Source organism: Triturus cristatus, chromosome 9 (genome assembly GCF_964204655.1).
Source record: "Triturus cristatus chromosome 9, aTriCri1.1, whole genome shotgun sequence".
NCBI lineage: Eukaryota > Metazoa > Chordata > Amphibia > Caudata > Salamandridae > Triturus > Triturus cristatus.
The window spans coordinates 451,258,680-451,279,826 of NC_140592.1; positions in this window are offsets into that span (position 1 = coordinate 451,258,680).

Genomic DNA, 21,147 nt, shown 5'->3' on the forward strand with positions numbered 1-21,147 from the left:
CAGAGAGTGCAACAGTAGGGAAAGTGTTGGATAGCGTAGAGGTAAAAATTACTATTCCCACTCCAGAGAGTGCAACAGTAGGGAAAGCGTTGGATAGCGTAGAGGTAAAAATTACTATTCCCACTCCAGAGAGTGCAACAGTAGGGAAAGCGTTGGATAGCGGGTGGGTAAAAATTACTATTCCAACTCCAAACAGTGCAACAGTAGGGAAAGCGTTGGATAGCGTAGAGGTAAAAATTACTATTCCCACTCCAGAGAGTGCAACAGTAGGGAAAGCGTTGGATAGCGGGAGGGTAAAAAATTACTATTCCCACTCCAGTGAGTGCAACAGTAGGGAAAGTGTTGGATAGCGGGAGGGTAACAATTACTATTACCACTGCAGAGAGTGCAACAGCAGGGAAGGGTTGGATAGCGTAGGGGTAAAAATTACTATTCCCACTCCAGAGAGTGCAACAGTAGGGAAAGTGTTGGATAGCGTAGAGGTAAAAATTACTATTCCCACTCCAGAGAGTGCAACAGTAGGGAAAGCGTTGGATAGCGGAAGGGTAACAATTACTATTCCCACTCCAGAGAGTGCAACACTAGGGAAAGCGTTGGATAGCGGGAGGGTAACAATTACTATTCCCACTCCAGAGAGTGCAACACTAGGGAAAGCGTTGGATAGCGCAGGGGTAAAAATTACTATTCCCACTCCAGTGAGTGCAACAGTAGGGAAAGCGTTGGATAGCGGGAGGGTAAAAATTGCTATTCCCACTCCAAAGAGTGCAACAGTAGGGAAAGCGTTGGATAGCAGGAGGGTAAAAATTACTATTCCCACTCCAATGAGTGCACCAGTAGGGAAAGAGTTGGATAGCAGAGGGTAAAAAATACTATTCCCACTCCAATGAGTGCAAAAGTTGGGAAAGTAATGATTTAAATTTAAAATAAGATTACATTAATTATCAATACCGATAAAAAGTTAATTAAAAATAATTACCAATTAATAACAATTAATTACCATTTAAAAATATTAATTATCAATTGATAAAAATGTATTACCAATTAATAATAATTAATTACCAATTAAAATTAATTATCCATTATCAATACACATAAATAAAAAAATTAATATTGACTTTATTACAATTAATTTACTTCCCACCCAATTCCCCTATAAACCCACAACCCACTCCCAATAATAAAAAATACAATTAACATTAGTATCAATTAATCAATTAATAAAAATAATTTTGCAAATAATAAAAATTATTTAGCAATTCATACAAATTATTTACCCATTAATACAAATTAATTACCAATTATTAATTAATTAACAATTAATTATCAATACACATAAATAAAAAAATAATTATTTACTTTATTACAATTAATTTACTTCCCACCCAATTCCCCTACAAACCCACAACCCGTTCCTAATAATAACAAATACAATTAACATAATTATCAATTAATCAATTATTATAAATTAATTACCAATTAATAAAAATTAATTACCAATTAATAATTAATTATCAATTGATTAATTATCAAAACATAAATATAATTAACATTTAATTAACCATAATTAAATTACTTCCCACCCTATTCCCCTATAAACCCACAACCCGCTACGGAATTAAATTACGCAATAATTAAATTACATAACATTAATTTGTTGAAATAAATTAAACATACATTACAAAAATAATACATCATTTTAACACATATACTACCATACATAACACAAAAAAAATTTCTCGATATTATGGTAATCTATATTTTACAATTCGATATGGTATTCGATATTTTTAAGGTCTATATTTTGGTAATCGATATTTTGTACCCCAATTTCGATATTCTGACCTATCTATATTTTGATGAGTCGATATTCTGTCCACTCTATATTTTAACTTCGATATTCTGGTCAGTCGATATTTTGGAATCGATATTTTGGGTGTTTACCTCTCAAGACAGTTTGCTGACAGGTGTTGGACATTCTTTTACCTGAACCAGGACGTCTAATCATATAAACACTACATGTCAGGAGGTTTCACTTTAAAATATTTAATTAAAAGACAATGAACCATTAATGAAAATTGGCTCTGTCTTCTTAAAGAAGATTTCAAATGGAATAATTAGGAAATAGTTTTTCTCTCTTTTTTCATTATTGTGCTACAAGAAATGGCTCCTAGCCCATTTGAACCATTAACATATTGAGCTATGTTTCTCTCAAAAGATTTGAAATGGAATAATCAGGAGATTATTATCCCCTCCCATTTTTTTCATGATGGTACCGTGAGAAAGGGCTTGCCAGCCCATACGGGGTTTCTCAGTATTAGACGGGTCCCCATGACGTCAGCATTCAGAGTGAATGAAAGGTATTGATGTGATGATGCATTACGCCATACGTAGCATTAGAATGTAATATGCTACACAGAACTGTTCTGTATACATAGACAAGTCTCCATTTCTCAGTGCATTGGCGAGAGGTCCCTTGATAAATGTAAGTGGGGTGGAGGGAGACAGTATACAAATGAGAGATTATGCTAGAAAGCTTATTACATGCATCTCTCAAGGGACTCCTGTTCTTTGTTTGGCTCAATCATTTGGAATATTCTTTATTCTTACCTCTTCACCTGAGGGCTGTGCTATCACAAAGTTTGCAGTGGGACACTGATCACCTTTGCATGTTGAAACATACAATGTAACATTTGTATGTTTTTTAATGTTTAATGTTGGCATGTTTGTTTATACTAGGGGTGGGCGGAATTTGCGAAAGCGACTTTCACAAATTATCGCGAAAATGTTAAAAATCTCCGCAAACAAGCGGAAATATCGCGAAGATGCGGAAGTTTTTTTCCGGCATGTTCGCGAGATTTTCTGCATGGTTGCGGGTCGCCAACTTACCCATGTGGTTGCTTGCGGGCGCGGCCATCTTGTTTTCAGTTGTCTCGCGGTGCATGATCGCGAGAAAAAAGACGTGATCGCGCGACGCCTGACGTCACTGCGGACGCGAACTGTCGCGAGACAGCGCAAATGGCTAAAACAATACAAAATCTCATGGAGAACGCAACCGGATCGGGAAAACTTGTCGGCGAACGCGGGGATTCAGGTAAGGCGATCGCACGCGCGCGAGAATGTATTATTTTACAGCGCGAGCAAGAACCAAATTATCGCAAAGCTGCGGAATGCGGAAATTTTGACATTTCCGCGCTCTCCGCGGAACGCGGAAATGCCAAATTATCGCAAATTCCGCAAACGGAACTGAAATTTTGCCCAGGCCTAGTTTATACTCCATAGGAATAACCTTGCTACCAGATAAAAAGTAAGTATCGTTCATGTTTTCTCTGTGTTTTGTTTATAACGATTTATGTGTTATGTGTACTGACTTGTAATAAAAAAAAAAAAAAAAATATAGCAACACAAAAACGACTTGGAATCGCACAGTCCTGTTAAAGCCTTGTGACCCTCTGGACATTGAAGAAGGTTGAAACATGTAAGTGCACCCACTAGAATGGTCGAGGTCATCCAGAGAGAACCACAGTCAGCACTGAGAGCTCGATAACGAAACATCCCACAAGTTATAGGTGAGGGCTATCCTTTTAAAACAAAAAAAGTTGAGTGATCCAAACATAGATTGCCAACAAACCCTTTGATAAAAGTGATTATAGCTTAATATACTATTGATGTGGTAATTATATATGTGGTAATTATTGATATTAGAGGATGTATTAATTTGTACGTTTTTTGGTCTCTCTCCCTGTATATGCATCTTACGTACATCCACCCCACAAATACTCTTTACAAGGTCCGTAGATGAAAGACTGACTTAATTCTATATTCCTTCCTTATCTTGCAACTAAAATACAACTCTACATTTCATCCATGGTTCAAGATCACGTTTGTCAGGGCCGACATTTGCTCAGAGACCGCTCTGGGAAAAATAGAATTTTCACAGAAAAATACCTACCTCCTACCTGCCTGCACAAATGTCTGTACAGTTATTAGCGCAACATGACAAATGGTGCCTATTTGGCTTTTCTTGCTTATTATGCAAATTACAAAATCAACATATTTCATATATACATAGAAACATCTGTGAGAATGATATTTATTTTGGGATCAAATAAACACCTGAAATAAAATAATATACTTTGCAAAAAATAGTACAAAGATCTTTCTGTTCCCTAAGCCAGGATGAAATTTTGTTCAGGCATTTTTCAGCAGCGTACGCACGTATCATTGAAATTAGCATTTCCGGCCTTTCTGTTTGCACATTTATTTATCAGATGGGAAAAATCTATATCTTATGTGATGTCAATCTCAAAGGAAAGTACTGCTAGTGACACCAGCCTCTCTTTGCTCATATTTGAGCGCACATACATTTGAATTAGCTACAACTTGGAGAAGCTCCATTCTCCACTGGCAATGGACATTGGTATTGAGGTAATGAATGAATTGAAGTACATCCATTATTTCTCAATGCCTTCTAGAAGCATGTACTTAGAAGCTTATCTTTGAGGCCCACTGAATCAATATCCACATCTCTGATAGAGGTTATTGCCACCTCTAAATTACTGCATCACCCAAATGGAAGTGTACCATCAAGAAGCTCTTTTATGTTATACAAGAAACCCCATAATGCTTCACGCACCTTCATTAGTTTGAACAATTCTTGAAGGGAAATGATTAGTGTATCTACAAAAAATATTGAAGAATTACACACTACACTTGTGTTTAAGTTATTTGGGTACATCATACCGACAATCATCAAAGTGGGCTTTCTTATTAAGACAACTTTGACTTCCAAGTTCATTAGCCATAACCTTTGCTGTTATGAGAGCTTCATTGAATCCCTTTTCTCTTTAGCTTAGTAGAAATTTGTTGCAGGGATCAAAAAGACAGACAGCAACAGGAAGGTCGAATGACTTGCAGGATCGGACTGGGACAGAAAATAGGCCAGAGGATCAAAATGAAAGTGACCCCATTAGTGAATTAGATAACTAACAAAATGGCCCATTTTGTAATTTGGGGCAGTTTTAAACTTCTAAAGACACGCTGTATAGGTGTTTTGCAAGGTATGGAAGACTGCATGGATTTGAACTTGCTGTAGGCAATGTTTGCTTTAATATCAGGGAATTCAGCATCTATGAACAGTATGTCATACCACACACCTAAAGCAATGGAAAATTCATAACTTTCCAGTTGAACAACTAGAATTCCTGCTTCATGATGTAGCGATGGTCAGGTTTTCTATCTTTGCAAGGTCAAGAAGAGCATCTCTGACACCTACTTTGTGACAACGAACAGCTTTGACACTGTCTATCTTACATGCCCACCATGTATCACCAAGTGGTTTTAGTGTTAACCCTTCCATGTTTCTGGTTGGAATTCTACAACATAACACAAAAGAAGGGAACAGGACATAAATTCTCTATAACATTCCAAAAAGAATGATAAAAGTGACTGTCAATTTGACTGCATCTCTTTGCGCCAGATTAAGAGAATGACAACCTCATGGCATAAAGAAAGCCCAAGAATTAATATCCAGGATAAGCTTTTGACCTTTTTTTTACTTTTCCCTTCATATATACCCTATTATCATATCCTTGTCCCTTACATCATTTCTATCCAGTTTATAAGTTTTTAAATTCTTAAAGCAAAAGATTTGTAAGTCCTTATCCAGTGGTGTAATCAACTGGCTCGAACCCTAAAAAGTGTTCTTTGATCCAAATGATAGCTGTACTGGTGTCCTGGTCAAGGTGAAGGGAAGTTGTTCTTAGTGACTGACATCAGGTGTGCCATGAAGAATGAGAGAAAAATGCCTCACTTTCTTTTGCATGTTTTAGAATAGCTCCTTTGACATTATCAGCCATCAGGTATATCAGCTCATTTTGAATTGTTTTCTCACAATAATCATCTGCCACTTCCTTTGATAGTACTTGTTGCAGATGTTCTTGCATCACAAAATCAAACTTTGCAAATAACTGCACAAGTCCTAAAATGTTCCCATTCCCTTTTTAGGTCACGCCTAGCGACGCAGCACATGCGCTGCACACCTTGGCGAGACCTATTGTTGTCGGTTTGGTGTCCGAAGGGGGACAGGAGATGTGCACTGGCTTGGACAGCCGATGTGCATGCTCACGGCTGTCTTCTCTGGCGATCAGCAAATGTGCACGCTCACAGCGCGTCCCATAATCCCAGCATGTCTGCCTGCTCCTTGTCTTCTCTGGCGATCAGCAGATGTGCACGCTCACGGCACGTCCCTTAATCCCAGCATGTCTGCCTGCTCCTTGTCTCCTACAGTCAGCCTGTCGGTGACGGTCGCGCTCTCGCATAGCTCAGCGTGTCTGTTGGTTCAAATATTTTACATATCAGCTCGTCTGTTTGTGTGTCCCTCTCTCCCATAGCTTTTCCGTTCACGCGTTCTTGTGAGTCTTGGTGAGGGGGATGAATTTTTCCAGCTGCCTTCCTCTCCATCTTCCATTCCCACCTTTACATGCACATGGCAGCAGCAGCGTAACCGATATTGGCAAGCGGTGTCTCAGCAGTTCTGCAGTGCCTCTTTCCTTTCCCGTCCCCTCTCCCTTTCGCCATTGGCGTCTTCCGTTTTTATTTTCATTACAGGGTTTTACCGCTGGAAAAATACACAGCAGCTCAGGGGCAGCCCGACACTGGGAACGCCAGGGCTTCTGCCCAAGTCCAAGCGTGCTGGAGAGAGCGGGCTGCCCCCTGGGATTCAGGTATTTGCTAAGTGCAACATAATCATGGCTACAGTGCGTCTTTCAGGCTCAGTGCCGGCACGGTTCTGGAAAAGGGAGTTCAATCCAATGTATCATAATCCGCACAGCACCGTCCCTGCACTATTTTTTTTATTTAATTTTATGCGTTTTTATATAGCGCGGACTTTACCCAAACGTGTCATAGCGCTTCGGATTCACGACTGCGACGCACAACTGATTTTCTGGGACAATGTAATTGAGGGATACTTTGTTTTTAAATGTTGAAAAAAACATACTTTAGCAGCAAAGCTTGCACTTTAAGAGGAGAAAAACAAATGCATGCTATGCCAGTAAAAGTTGTAAGGCACTCAGCCTCTCTGCGAAAACGCATTTGTTGTATGCAGGACAGTGCCCTGGAAGGAAAGCTTACATTTCAAGTGCTTTACTTAATTTTGCTTTTAACAGCAGTCCGCGTGGCCCCAGAGGGCTCCGGACATGCTGCAGTGCTGGGCTCATCATCTCCCCACCCCGTCCTTGCATAAATGTGGCACCCCTCCGCTTTTGTTTGATACTGCATACCAGCGCTGCAGCTGCCTCCTCCTCCACTGCTTGGTATTAGAAGGCATTTAAAAAATATATTTTGCTGATTTATTAATGCGAACTCGACCAGAAGATATAGGAGCGCTTTACATAAGCACCAGTTACATTACACAAGGACACATTCGTTTTTTGGTCGGCACGGGCAGATTAAGTGATTCACCCAGAATCACAGGTTGCTGAGCTGACACAGAGGCTCCAACTTCATTCCCCAGCTCCAAAGTCGGCAGCTCTAGCCGTGAGGCCACATCCTCTCCCCTTTGCATTGTGAAAGTTAGGAGAAAAGAAAACTATCATTATAAACTATTATAATTAAGATGTTCACTACTAACATCTTAATTGTGGCAGTGTATAACTATAGATTGATTTTCTCCTAACTTTCATTGGTTCCATGGTCGTAACAACATCGCAACCTGCAGGCTGCATGGGGCACAGATCCAGCATTTGCAATGCAATAGGTCTTGCATTTGCGAGAGTTGTAAGCTGTTGGCATTGTAAATGACAATGCTTTTAGTTTATTTGTTTAAAAAAAACAACACATGAAAAAGGCATTGTCATTTACAATGCCAATAGCTGAAACCCTTGCAAATGCGAGACCTATTGCATTGCAATTGCTTGTTGGTACAGGCAGTCACTTCACAAACTAAAGGCCAAATTATTCTCTGCAAGGAACTGCACTATGCTAAGAAGGCAATCTAAGACATTATGCCAATGCTTCACCCATTCGAATATGATCTACTGATTCTCATCATCGATTCTTTTTCTGAAGTTGCATGTCTGTTTCAGGCCATTTTCTATATGAAGCAAAATGTGCAGCAGAATTGTCATATTCAGAGAATCTGCATCAGATGCTTCCAATCTCTACTTCCTCCTTCCTTCAGATTACCCTTAATGCAGCTATCAGTGTTTAAGAATTTCCCCATTCCTTATTCTCCTTTTACAGTGAACTTTTGAGAAATGATGATCCCAAGCATCTTTTGGAAAGTGCATACCAATATGTTTGGTAGGGCCAGAAACAACATTGTGATCTCATATGGGACCACTAATGATTGTCGGCCATTGAGCCGGATCTGAAAAGTCACATTCTTCAGCGATTAGTATAATCTTTTCTAGCTTTGAAATTTCTTTAGTATCATTTTATTAATAACTGCTGGTGTCAAAATGCGTTGTTGGTCCTCCAGGAATCAATCCAGTGTTGTGTCTCTATAGATAAAGAACATGGACCAGCAGGAAAAGTAGCTGTATATGCTCTTTTCACATATTTCATCATTCCATCTTTTAATTCTTCAAGCTCTTGATCACGTACGGCTGAACATTTCTGATTTTGAGAACCAGATAGCTTGGATTTTAAAGCTATTATTTTAATTATTTGCTAGCAAATAGTGTTCTACCTCTTTCTCTGCTCCTCAATTTCAGGGCACCCTTTCTTCCTCTTGTGCAGCTCATGGCAGACACCATTTGCTCCTTGACTAATGTATGTGTTTTTGTAAAGCGCACTGCTGCCGAGGCGTCGTGGCGCTGTAGACCACTGGGGAACCCGTCCTGGCTATCCCTGTGAGATGGTCCCTCCTGGGAATCTCCAAGGTGAAACCAGGCATCCCCGGCGAATGTGGGGGGCCGGTGTGGAGATGAGGCAAGCTAATGCCCAGAGTTGCCGAGTGTGATCCCTGGTTAGAGTAGGCACCAAGGCGAGAATTATCGGTCCGCTGGCCCTGGTCCACGACCCTGCCGCGTCGGGAATTGAACCCTGGTCCCGGGCCGTCCTCTGCTTCTAGGTCTGCCGCCTCTAACCAGTGAGCCACACTACTAATACTTATACTAATCTAACCTTATAGGTTAGATTAGTGTGGTGTCCTCCATATTGGTTCCTCCCATTGCCTATGCCTCCATCTGTTGCTCGGGACAGTAAAACGTTCCGTCATGACATTCCAACTGTGGAGAGTGTTCCCCTCAGTGAAGAGCTATACCTGTGCTGTGGCTGGGGTTTTCCCAATAAACCTAATTCTGGTTATTCTTTCTACATTTCTGCACTGGTGATAGAGAATGGGATCATGTTGAAGAACCTGCCAGTACGGGCACAGGTTTGTCTTAACTTGGAAGGTGATCAGTGAGAAAGCGAGAGATCATTTGTGGCAACTGTCCAGGTGAGGCTGAACATGTCTTAATGAGTGTGCATTATTCTAAACTGTGTTTGTGGTGACTTCAAGCACTAGAAGGAAGATGGCTGATGAGCAGTGTGCTGTTTTCAGGAGGCAAACTTTAAATATAAAGTCTGTCCGGACCCCATCACCCCTAGCGCTCTGTGTAACTCTCAGCACTTCCCAGCCTTAATCCCACTCTGAAGTGCCCCAGCAATTTTTGACTGTGAATATAAGTATCATATGCACTCAGTTATCTGTGCCTAGAATTGCCATAGGAATTGTAATGTGGGCCGTCTGCTTGGTGATTGACTATCTTTGGCAAACAGCTACTTCAACCCGCGCTCGTATCCTAGAGAGTTGTCTTTGAGCCCCTCCCCGCAGTCAGCTCTCCCCTCACTATCGGCCCCAAGGCAACGAGGGCCATCCAAAGCATTCATGAGCACTGAGTATTCTTGTCAGCCCTGACTGGCTCTGGAGGCCGAATGTGACGTGCTGAGGATTTCAGTCAGCCCTGACTAACTTTGCATGACAAACACGAGCTGGCGAACTCGATGCTGGCACCGGTACCACTTTGTAGCCTGCTTAGCAGTTATTGCTGCTGCCTTCACATACTCTTACGGACTGTGCTCCTGCTCCTAGTTGCATTGCTTCATGATGTCCTCTGCCTGCCACTTCAGGAAGCCATGAAGAAGACAAATAAATTACAAAGGGGAAGGAAGGGAGTATTATTGCACCACCTTTTGGAACCCAGTACATTTTTGTCATTATTCTAGAAACCAATACCAATATGGCAGTAATCTATGTATTGGTTTGTGTAATTAATCCAGGTTTTGACATTTCTAAACACAGTGAATCACACAACAAGAAACATTGATTCACACACTATTGCTCCACAAGTAAGCAATGCATTAAAATTTAAAGTAATTACTTCAAGGATCCACACTGGCCAGATTACCCTCTAAGTACAGTGGATCACATAACAAGGAACAGTGATTCAAATACTATTGCTCCAGAGACTCAGTGTGTACAGTTCATGATTCTCATACTATTGCTCTAGAGACTCTGAGTGTACATCTCATCAAAATGATATAACACATGGTATTGTATTTGCTATCCTGTAACAACTCACTGTATGAATTACAATGTGGAACATTACTGTTTGCAACCCTTTTCGTGTTTATCGTTCACAATGCAAAACATTACACCACCTCCATTCTTCATGAACATGTTGGGTGAACTCCCAATGTTATGGAGTAAATGGCAAAAGCTTTTTTAATAATTACCTCATATTGTGTTGGTTGGAATATAAATGTTGACTGAAACGTAGCGATGCTAACACATTGCCTAGGAGCAGAAGGGCAGGAGGTTCCAGAACACCTAACAGATCTATCCGAGAATGAGGTAGAAGTTTCTAATGCTCATGAAATATGTGCACCCACTTGCCAGGCCCTACCCTTCCCTTTTTTTACATGTAAGTCACCACTAAGGTAGGCTCAAGGTACTCCTGTGGGCAGGGTGCTGTGTATATCAAAGGTAGGACATGTACTGGTGTGTGTGACATGTCCTGGTAGTGCATTACAGTATATTTTGTTTTTTTCCTATGGAAAGGCTATCTCTCCCATAGGATAGAATGGGAGTTTACTTATAACATCTTATAAGCATATCTTCCCATTGGGACAAGATAGGTAAATGGGGCTTAGTATGCCTGAACTCAGAATATAGAAATGCATCTTTTAGTAAAGATGATTTGTGTGTTTTGAGTGAAAATACCACTTTTAGAAAGTAGGTATTTTCTTGCTTAGCCATCCTGTGTGCCTCTGCTAGGTTTGTGGATTGACTGTCTGACAGGGCCTGGGCATATGCATTCTCTTCAGACATCCCCTGGGGGGTTCGAGGTGGGTCCTGCTTTTCCTGGATGGGTCAGGGCTGGGCTGAATAGACCTGGGCAGCATTTGGAGTAGTGGGGGGAGATTTCCTTGCACCTGAATGGGCCTGGTCTGCCTTGGACAATGCTGCCAGGAAGCCGGGCCAGAGAGGACAGAACTGGTTTGGGCTGGGTAAAGACACTCTCTGGCCAAAAGAACAAAACGAAACTGAGTATAAATAATGGGGCCCAAACCCCTGAATTTTAGAACTCACTGAAATCAAGGAACTTGCCAAGAAGAGGAGCTAGAAGAATTGCCAGGAGGAGTACTGCCCCTTTGCTGTATTGTTGCCTGGCTGGGTTGGCCTGCAGTTGCTCCTTCTGCCTTGGGCAGTGAAAGGACTGGACTGAACTTTTTCAACTTGTTGCTGAGTATTTACAAGGGCTTGAAGTAGAGCTTACCTCCTGTTGTGAAGTCTCAGGTACCGCAAAGACTTCACTGAGCTCTGGGTACTGCCTCTGGAACCATGGTTTCAGTTGCCACAGAGGGGAAAAGCAACCGACTCCATCACCGACTCCATCACTCGCTCCGTGTTCCGAAGGCATTGCACAGGGCACCGCTGCATCTCACACCACAACCCTGGTCTCACCAACGACAACGACCATCGCCGCTGCCAACGCTACCAAGCTGCTGCTTGCACCCTGACCAGTGGGCACTGCACTCTGCACCACCTCGCTTCACACCCGTGACCGCACCGTGGCTTGGGGGCACCGCTCGTAAGTCTCACGACACACTACCCTGTCCCACATTGCAGTCCAGACCGACCGACACCTGTTCCCGCAACCATCTCTGTCGCCTGTACCGTGATCTGTCAGCACTGCAACGAGCACCGCCGCACTCCGCACTGCAGCCCTGCTCTCACCGATGCTGCTGGACGACCATCACCAAGCTGCTGCCTGCACTGCTTCTCGAGGGCACCGTATGCCGCACCGCTGCGCTTCACATCACAACCACGATGGTTGCCACGACCGGCCGGTACCAACGTGATCGGCCATAACGAAAAGGTATTGTTTACGAGTCTGTCAGCACCACGACCGACGCGGTTGGACAGAACTGTTGGATTCTGTTGTTTTCAGCACCACAGTAGGTAGCCCCAGACAGAGCTACCGACTTCAAGGAACTGCACTTTTAAGGTTATTCTCGCAAAGTGCATAGTTTTAAGTACTGTATTGTGGATTTTTATCTTTTTGGTCTTGTTGTGAATATATAATGTATTGGATATTTTTTGTAACTTGTGTGGTTTCCTTTTGTAGTGTTTTCACTATATGACTGTTGGTTATGTGAAAATGCTTCACACACTTCTTCTGCAATAAGCCTGACTGCTCCTGCCAAGCTACCAAGGGGGTGAGCCGGGTTTTATTCAGTAGTGTACCCCCCTTATCCTGACTAGGAAGAATGGTCCGTACTTGGACAAAGGTGCAAACCATTGTCAACTAGAGACCCCCACAAGTGCCTTAAGTAGGATGAAAAAGTTGGGGGGGTTTCTTTAAAAGTTTTGTGCCAGTAAAGCACCCTTAGAAGAGGCATGACCAATGTAGTTAAGGGGATGGTCTGGAACCCTCTGCTTGACACAGGATGCCTTCTGGACATTATTTTGGTGCCTCTATGTTTTCTATTGCATTGAGACATATCACACAAACATACACCTAAAACATGCTAGAATTGTTGGCTTCACCAATGCTTGTTAGAAGTATCAGATTCATAAATGAGAATACTGCGCATAATTAGAATTGAAAATATTTTAATTTTCAAAATGTAAGACTGAATTGAAGATTATTAAATTCTGTGAAGGTGTTATGGAAGGGGTAATGGTCTTCGGAGTGTTTTTATCACTTCTGCTCCCCTCTCACACCACTTTTCTTTGCAACCTCTTACTCATAGGACATGCATGCCTTTTTTTCTCCCCACATCACTTTATAATCCTCCAGGTGCATATTTCATGTCATTGGCTTTCTCTTCTTTACTGTCTTTTCACTCTGTGATTTTACTTCATTTTGCACCTTCCCTTCACCATTTCCTGCTCTCTGACATAAACACACACTCTCTCTCTTCGCCTGAAAACATGCCATTCATTCTCTTTTCCATTCGTCCTGTCAGTCTTTCAACACCGTGTGTAACACCTTTGCACACTTTCACATAAACAGTAGTTACACTTGGCACATAGGCGCAGGGCTACTGGAATTATGCAATTCCGTGGTTGTGGCATTTTCAACATAATTATGCATTGCTACATATTCCATCATTCGCTGCATAATCTGCAGAGTTTAACAAAAAAGAAATCTTGTTTCTAGTTTATATAGATCAAAATGTACTAAAACATGACGACGGGTTGACTGGTAATTTTTTGTTGTTTATTGATGAATTTGGTTGTAAAACCTGGTCCTAAGGAGGGGAAATCTTTGCCCAGTCAGTGTTACCATGTGTGAAAATGTCCAAATAATGAAGCAAAACTATCACAAAATGTGCCGCAATATGCTGCATTTTTGCTCTTTCTTGCCGCATATTTTAGTCAACCTGACCGCATAATTTGTTCCTTTCCTGCTGCATAAATCCAGCGGTCCTGCACGTAGGTGACCCTTGCTAACTGGTGAGAGGCAAAGGACTGGAAGCTCATTTAGTATGAACACCAATATCACCCACAGACATGCTCTGTGGGAAGAACACACTGCCTTCAGCCTTCTCTCCAGGGCCCCCAATTGTACCCAGTCATGAACAAACACTCACAACCTGACCTCACCCCAGTAGATAGCGGTGCCTTAATTCACAGTATGCGCTACACAAGATCCAAATGTAAATCCAAAGAAAATGACAGAAATACATCTGGGAAAAGTAAAAACCCCCTTCAGGGGTTTGATGATGAAATAAAACATGTAAGATGTAAATAGGCATTGCATCACAGAGATGGATTATATAAAGGGGTTTTACAGTCATTCTTGAGAAAGCGAACAGCATTTTTGTCTAGAGACAGACATAAACAGGAATCTGCAATACAATAGGTCTCGCATTTGCGAGGGTTTAAGCTATTGGCATTGTAAATGACAACGCCTTTTATTTATGTTTTAAAAACCAACACCTAAATAAAAGGCATTGTCATTTGCAATGCCAATAGCTCAAACTCTCGCAAATGCGAGACCTATTGCATTGCAATGGTGAAAGCGTGCATAGCGCACTGGTAAAACATAGTAGCTGACGGCTTTGCCGGCGTCCCGCGAGTGCTGGTGGAGGGGAAGCCACAGTGAAAGCGCACATGGTGTGCTGCTCACGACATAGAAGCGGCCGGCATTGCTGGCGTCCCGCGAGTGCTGTGGTGGGCAGCCACAGTGAAAGCGCACATGGCGTGCTGCTCAGGACATAGAAGCGGCCGGCATTGCTGGCGTCCCGCGAGTGCTGTGGTGGGCAGCCACAGTGAAAGCGCACATGGCGTGCTGCTCAGGACATAGAAGCGGCCGGCATTGTCAGTGCCCCGTGAGTGCTGGAGTGGGCAGCCACAGTGAAAGCGTGCATGACACGCTGCTAATACATAGAAGCGGCCACCGTTGCTGGCATCCCGCGAGTCCTGTCTATATTATTTACGTAAATAGTTCTCCAAACTTCTAATGAAAGCTGCCGAGTTAGGGCAGGATACATGTAAAAGGGCCAGTCCTAATAGGAAGTAACAACAGAAGACAGGAAGGTACAAAGGAGGGACTAATAAGCCTATAAACAAATCAGAAGCCAACATTTACAAAGGACAATGACACAAGCCAAATACAAATATTGGGGAGAGAGGGCGGAGCTTCAAGTCCATACCTGAATACAGCATGCCTTGGAGAGCAATGCATGTGCTGCCCAGGCTCAACCTAAAAATGTAGGGACCTGTTGCAAAGTCAGCCTTTAATTACTGGGGGGTCTGAGGCTAGGGTTACCATCTAGCACTTTAAAATGTGTTTCTAGAGCAAACGTAATGATCTCTAACTGATTAAGTACGCACAGACAAAAAAGCCATGTTAAAAATACAGAGCCTTTATGTAATGTTCTATTTCAGTATAATTCCTCTGCCTTCACAGAATCTTTACACATGAAGTAATCCCCACTGAAAGCCCTGCCACTTACCTGGCAATATCCAGAAAAGCAGTCGCGGCTGCTTCCGCAAATCATCAGCGAGGCAGGGGAAGGGAGCCTAGGTGGCTGAGGGCAGTTGTGCCTGCTCCTGTGAATCAGCAGTGGGCGGGGAGGGGGAAGAGGGCCAAGGGGGCTGAGGGGGGAGAAAATTCAAATAAAAGATTTCACTTACCTGCTGGCCGGCAGGCTGACCGGCCACCGCCTCTCTTCCGTCCTCTTCCTGGCTTCTGTTGGAGCAGGAAGCAGGATAGTCTCCCCATAGCCAATCACAACACGCAATGCAGCGTTGTTATTGGTAAGCACCCAGGCTCCCCTGAGCCAATCGCAATGCTGCAATTCAGCATTGTGATTGGTCTGAGTGCCATGGTTCGGTGCTCAATTGAAGCCTGGGCATGTTCTCCACCCAGGCTGTAATGCAGCCTGGGTGGAGAGCATGCAAAGTGCGATTGAATGTTTGGCCAGCCCGAGGACTGGCCAAACATTCATGTGCACTTCTGACGGTGCCACGACTCCTCCCCCCTGCGCAGCCTAGCCCTCCCACAAAACTGCCCCAACACAGAAAAATAAAATTATAATAACATCTCATTATTAGCCTGACCCCTCCTCTGATATGCAGGTGGATGTAAGACTTAAAAGAATGGGCAACTGCAGAACTGGTTAGAATGAAGCACCTTAGGAAAGATGATAGACTTGAAGAGGACACACGAGCTTGGTCCGCAATGATTGTGGACTTAAAGAATACAGTGGGAACGGATGAGGAAGAGAGAAGGACTTTGCAAGGCACCCCAGAACAGGAAATGTGATAGATAGCTGAGAAAGATAACTAGTATTCTGACACTCTTGATAAATAGTACACGGATTCATAGACAAAAGTGTAATTACTGAGCACTGAGACACAGGGAGATGAGTGTGAAGGGTGGGCGAACTGTTGATGAGAAAAGAACACATATTGGTGGAACGCAATTACAGTAACCTATTTCTTGTAAAATTGTATAATGATGAATAATTATCCTATATAATGTATCGGACAATATTATTGTGTGTGAAATGCCGATAGACAGTGCTAAAAAACAAAAATCTTGTTATTATCAATTTCTTTTGTCTTTTTTACGGTGCTCGAAAAAAGCAGTCGAGCGACGCTCAGAGCCACCCCCTGAGAAAAGTCCTGTTACTGGTAGGGTTGGGAGGGGTCACGATTGCTGTAAAAGGCAGTCCTGCCAAGTATCATGCAACAGGCGTGACACTAATGCATTTCAGTGTGGTGTTCCCGCATCACCACACTGAAATGCATTGTCACGCATTTTTGCCACTGACCAGCACTCTGCTGACAGCGCTGGCGCCTCTTGGGCCCGGGCAGCAGCAGACATCACTTGCCAGGCTCAGTAACACTAAACAGTTAAAGATCGTGCTCTCACTAGTGCCGTGCTACAATGTTACAATCTGCCCGGCTGCTGCTTGGAGACCCGGGCGGGGCCTGCCCTCAGCAGTTGTGTCACAGGCAGCTCTGTGGCGCCGTGGGGGTCGGATGTGGTCCTGGAACAGGAAGTGAGGTCGGAGAAGCGGCGGGGCCGGGGTCGGACGCGACAGGAGTTGTGCTGTGTCATCGGTCTGACCGTGCGGCGTCTGAGTCTGAGTGGCATGTGCTTCTGCCGGCTACCTGCGCAGGAGGGCGAGGCAATAATTTAATATAATATAATTAACCCGGCAACATTGGATCGTCGGGACGGGTACAGCATCGACCTGAGTGACTCTGTAATGTGTGATTAAAATCACAAAGGAGGGAGGTGCGGCCAAGAGCTGTCCCAGATGCAGCTCCTCACTGTACCCCCATTGCGCCGTTAGCCTCCCCTTCCTGCTGCCCCGTATGCCTGGACACTACTAGCAACAGGGGAACCCTACTCACAAAGAACCAGGGTATTACGTTATATAGAAAAAGACAAGGGTTCCAGTGGATAATACGAAATTAATAACAATAATTCAGCACAATCGCAATAAATATGTAAGGACTATAATATCAGGGGGCAAAAGGAATTCTCTACACAGTATACTCAGAATGATTTTTTATAGACAAACAACAATTAGTGTATACACTTCTTTAAATCAAAAGCGCAAAACTTGTGCATAGTGTCCCCAAGTGAAACATGGAACCATAAAGTTACTATACATTGTGAAACAAACACATTTCTTAGTACAGGGTTTCCATTATTTTGTGTAGAACGGCCACTTGAGTACAGTTTAACACCAGTCCACATATACAATGATGCAGACTGGATAATGGTCCGTCCTATGTACTGGTCGACGGCGTTTCAACCCTTCTGCGAATGTAGGGTCTCTTCAGGACTATCAATGTAGGGACATCTAAAATAAAGTAATAGGAATTAGCAAAAGGCCCATATACCGGCACTAATGCAAGAAACTGTGAAAAGGTCTCACTTATACACTAATTACCTGGGTTGTAAAGGAGAGCTAATCTTAGTGATGCTGTGGTGCCTTAGTGAAAGTGAAAAAAGAAGAAAAGGACTCACGTGAGGACCCAGCCGGGTTCCTAATTAACATGTTCAAGGAAAGAGAAGGGAATAATTTGCCACGTAAATGAATCATGGCATTGATTGAATTACACAGCACATAAGTCATAGTATTTCATATATATAATAAAGATACCTCACGAGATGGAGCGCTGGCTTATCGATGATATATAGGGGTTGTTGCTATTGCTGTAATGCTCAATCTTCCATTTAACAACTCCACTCAATGTAGCCACGTTTTCCTAATTAGTGGAATCTCAGTGGGATAGCTAGGGTATGCCTGGACAGCAGTCTAAGGTGTGCCCGCTCCCACAGTCACAAGGTCTGGGATGGAGGCCTACTTTAATGCATCCCTGGTGTAGCCGTCGGCTATGGATCACAGCAGCCATCGCCCTGCTCGCTCGATAGTTGGGCCAGAGCTGAGTCCAGCTGCTACCAGGGCTAGCTGTGGCCAGGAGACAGACGCTAGAAACCCAAGGCGGCAGAGACCTATGGAGAGCACTGGCGTAACAAAACTTGAGGCGGCCCCCCCTCTGCAAGGTAGGTGAAGGGGCCCCCTTCGAGTTCAATCAGGAGCTCTCTGCCCTAAGTACTGTGCTGAGGGGCCCCCTTGAGCTTGGTGGCCCCGCACCGCGGGAGCGGCGGGGGCCTGTGTTACGCCCCTGGTGGAGAGTGCACGTTGCAGCACTATGACTGCTTGAGCACCTCCTGAGGCGGAAGCCGGGAGGCTGTGTTACTTAGCATTGTTTCTGATTTTACTTGCTTTTAAATTGTACAAACTGCTAAATCGGCGTTTTATCCACTTTATTGCAATTCTAAGCAATCTAGCTTGATTTAATAAGCTCTAACCGCCCACTTCGTTCCCCCTCTTTCCCGCTGCCCTGGGCCACTCCCAGCCGAGCATTGACGCTGTGGAGCCGGTCCCGGGCACTGAATAGCGGCGGCCATCTTGTGTGTGGGTGGGATTGACAGCGCTCTAGTTGCGCATAAAAGGGGATGTCCATGTCTTCGCGCAGCGAACGCGCACAGCGGGCGCGTCTGACTCGCGCCGGAGTCGTGCCAGAGTCAGGCCCGTCTACGCCCGTCCACGCCAGGATTGGCCCAGGGACACTGGACCCGGTTCCGCTTCCTGCAATCCCTGTCCATCATGGTGCTAGTTACATCTACACTGGTGAGGAGTTAAAACGGCTTAATTACCAACCCCCCCGCACAGTGCACTACATGTGTATTGCCAGTTCATAATTTTAAATGCACCCACTGCAGCTTTATCACAGGCCGAATGTCAAGGTGTAATCAACTGAAAGCATTACATAAACGGGGTAAACCGAGGGGTAGAACTAGGGCTGCTAAAACTCCCTCCTCCCTCACAAAATTGCAGTTTTGGAGTGTGAACTGTAGATCACTTCCAAAACATAAGACCAACATTTACGACTTTGTAGTAGACGAAAATCCTGATGCCATGTTCTTTACAGAAACCTGGCTTCAGGTTAGTTCGGGGCCTGATATTGCCATAGCGATTCCCGACGGTTATAAACTGGTAAAAATAGATAGAGACACTGGTAAAGGAGGTGGCATTGCGATAATTTTTAAGTCAAACTATACATGTACTCTTGATGCTTTCCCCATGCCTGGATGCGAAGCCGGACTTTTTAAGCTCGCTATTAGCCCCCAGTTCACTTTGTCTGGTCTCCTGATTTATCGTCCCCCCGGTAACGCTGACACCTGGATAACTCCCTTTGTTGACATTATTGCTCCTCTTTTCCTGAAAGCGGCCAACTTTTCCATTATTGGTGACCTGAACCTCCATCTGGAAGATGGTCAATGTAATGTCAGCAAATTGTTTTCATCTGAATTGGAAGCCTTAAATATCTTATTATGCAATTCTGGGCCCACACATTCTGCCGGGCACTTATTGGACCCTGTCTTTTCAAATCTTCCTTTTGAATCTTCTTCTCTTGCCCATCCATTGGAATGGTCGGACCACTATGCTGTACACTTTGCCTTATCTCAGACAGAAATTCAAAATAAAAACAGCAGCAGTAAGGATGTGTTTATACGTCGTTGGCACAAACTTAATACTATTGATCTTAACGCACGTTTATCGAATACCCTTCCTAATACCAACACATCCGCATCTGTATTAAACTCCGAAGTATTCAAATGGCTGAATTCTGCCATCGATGAACTTCTTCCCTTAACACTCAAAAACTCTTCATCTCATCGACCTCCTGCACCTTGGTTTTCTGAAGATCTAAAACGCATGAAATCTAGTTGTAAGATTTTTGAGAGAAAATGGAGACATTCTTACTCCGCCTCCCATAAAATAGCCTATAAGGAAGCCCTTAGGGACTACCATCATCATTGTAAAATGGCCAGAGCTGCCTTTGTTTCGAATACAGTAACCAATGCCCAAAATTGTCCCCGTACTCTCTTTTCGGTTGTGAAGAAATTAACTGGAGCAGATACGGTACCAGCCCCTCCTGCACTAGAAGAGGCTCAATGTAATTCTGTTGCTAATTTTTTCATATCTAAAGTAGAGCGCATCTATGACTCATTAAGTCCTTCTACATCTAATGATACACCTCTGCCAGAACCTATCCTGACTCCAGATGTTTCACTCCTCACAAGGACGAAACTTGCAAACTGGTTACCCTTTGATGATGCCTCTTTTTCCCATTGCCTAAATAGCATTAAATCTGGCTCCCCACGGGATCCGGTACCCGCCAAGATTTTAAAACTACTTGAACTCAGCCCACGTCAAGTGCTAATGCAACTTCTCAAGTCTTCATTACTTGAGTCATATGTTTCACAGGAGTGGAAGCATGCAATGATAATTCCTTTATTAAAAAAGGCTGGAGCGGACATCACCAACCTGTCTAACTTCAGACCAATTTCATTGCTCCCCATTCTATCAAAGATCCTGGAAAGGCACATTAATACACAATTGACACATCTTGTAGAGAGCTCGGGCTTTTTACATCCGTCCCAATCAGGCTTTAGAGCGCATCATTCGACTGAAACCACACTCCTAGGAGTCACCGAGAGTCTGCGACACAGTTTCGATCGCGGAGAAACATCAGCCTTGATCCTTCTCGATCTAAGTGCGGCGTTCGACACTGTGTCTCATTCCATCCTCCTCGCGACTCTCCGGTCCCTG